The sequence below is a fragment of the Myotis davidii genome, unplaced genomic scaffold (assembly GCF_000327345.1).
Source record: "Myotis davidii unplaced genomic scaffold, ASM32734v1 scaffold1293, whole genome shotgun sequence".
NCBI lineage: Eukaryota > Metazoa > Chordata > Mammalia > Chiroptera > Vespertilionidae > Myotis > Myotis davidii.
The window spans coordinates 88,854-91,285 of NW_006284337.1; positions in this window are offsets into that span (position 1 = coordinate 88,854).

The following is a 2,432-nucleotide window of genomic DNA, read 5'->3' on the forward strand; positions in this document are numbered from 1 at the left end:
ATAGTTTGATATTTCAGCATCCTATGCTCATTGATAAATCTTTCAGACTGAGTACTTCATATAACAGATACCAAAGAATGGTGTGTCACCATCAACCATCAGAATATAAATTAATAATTACAGATGAATCCACACAACAGCAAGTAAGAAAATATTCTCAGTCATAAAAAAAAACAACTAACAGTTTTAAGAGAGTTGAAATAATACAGTGCATGTCCCCAAACAATAGTGGAATCAAATTCAATAATACCATAAAAAGACAACAGGAAAAATTTCAAACACTTCTAACACTTCTAAATAATCCATGTCATGAAAAGTAAATATTAAAGAGTATAGAAATACATAGAATGGTATCAAATTAAAATGCAACACATAAAAATATGTGAGAACTAGCCAATGTGTGAGGGATATTTATAGTATTACATGCTTACATTATAAAAGAAGAACAATCTCACATCAATAATCTAAGTACTTCTGGAAACTACAAAACATTGGCAAAATAAATTCATACCTAGCAGTAGCAAGGAAATACTTAAAAAAATAAAAGAGCATATATTAATGAAATTGAAAACCAGAAAGCAATGGAGAAATTTATGAAACGGAGTGCTATATCTTGAAAAATAATACAACCAATAAACCTCTGCCACAGGCAATAGGGTGGTGAAGGCCTGGGATGGGGGGCGGGAGTGGGTTTGAAAGGGTCAATGGGTGAGAAAAGGGGACATATGTAATACTTTCAATAATAAAGTATTTTTTAAAGACTATCCTATATAATAAAAGCCTAATATGCTAAGTGTCCGGTAGTCTGATGACAGGTCGACTGTTCAATCAATCAAAGCATAATATGCTAATGATATGCTAAGACTACTCAACCACTCGCTATGACATGCACTGACCACCAGGTCATGCATTGGGCCTCTAGTAAAAGATAAAAAGAGAGAAAACACAAATAACCAGTATCAGGAAGGTGATAGTTTATATCACAACAAATCCTACAATCATTTAGAGGGTAATAAAGGAATACTAAAAATGAAATCATGTGCACATATTTGACAACTTTGAGAAAGAGGATCAATTTTTCGAATGCAACATAGTAATGTCACTCAGCTATTATGAATAACTTCAATAGCCTAGAGCTATTAAAGTTTTTTGTAATTAAAAAGCTCTCAAATAAGAAAGTTCCAGGCCCAAATGGTTTTACTACATAATTTTACCAAACATTAAAAAAAGAAAGAAGTAATTAATGTTATGCTATCTTTTCATGAAGATAAAAGCAGAAAGAGCACTTTTCCTCAACTCTTCTCATGAGACCAGAATTACAGAGAGCAAAGTAAGACAAAGACAGCATTAAGAAAGAAAGAAAGAAAGAAAGAAAGAAAGGAAGGAAGGAAGGAAGGAAGGAGGGAAGGAAGGAAGGAAGGAAGGAAGAAAGAAAGGGCCCTGATGATGTTACTCAGTATTTGAGTATCGACCTATGAAACAGGAGGTCAGCGCATGTGACAGGCTTTGGGCTTGATCTCCAGTAGGGGCTGTGCAGGAGGCAACACATCAATGATTCCCACTCATCATTCATGTTTCTATCTCTCTGTCCTTCTTCCTTCTTCTCTGAAAACAATGAAAAATATATTTTTTAAAATGAAAAGTATAGATCAGTATATCTCATGAACTTCTCTGCAAATACCCTCAATAAAATTCCAACAAATATCTCAATATATGAAAGAACAATCCATCATATTATATAAATGGTGAATTTCTGGTTGCCATGGGGTAGGGGGTGAATATGGGGCAAGCCTCGGTGGTTACTGAAAATTCTTTGCTCCCGCACAGTGCGGTTCTGTCCAGTGCTTACACCTGCTGCCAGCTCCTGGTGCCAGCCCTGGTCGCTCGGCACCATCAGTGGGTGCAAGCAGCAGCTGCTGGCCATGATTGCCCCTGATGACTTCTCCAGCTCCCCCTGCTCCTGAAGGGTGATCAGGGCAGCAGCCGCTGCTCACACTCGCTGATAGTACCTGCCCCAATTGCTCTGTGCTGTCAATGTGTGGGAGCGGTGGTGGTGCGAGCAGGGCTGCTAGCAGACAAGGGACTGTTGGCCATGGCAGGAGGGGCCAGGCAAGGGCACAAAGGATGGGCGGAGACCCACCCCTGTGCCTACCACAGCCTCGTGGCCCACAGTTCCTTTCAAGGTGCACAAATTTGTGCACTGGGCCCCTAGTGTGGAAATAAAGGAAGTCCAAGGGAATCTTGTGGTGATGTAATTTTTAAGTATGATTATGGTGGTTGCTAAACGAAGGTACATATACATAGAATTTTACACATGCACACTAATGAATGCATGTAAACATGGTAAAATCTTCATAAACTCTATGGATTGTGTCAATGTGAGTTTCCTAGTTTTTATATTAAATTATAATTATATATGCTATTAACATTGG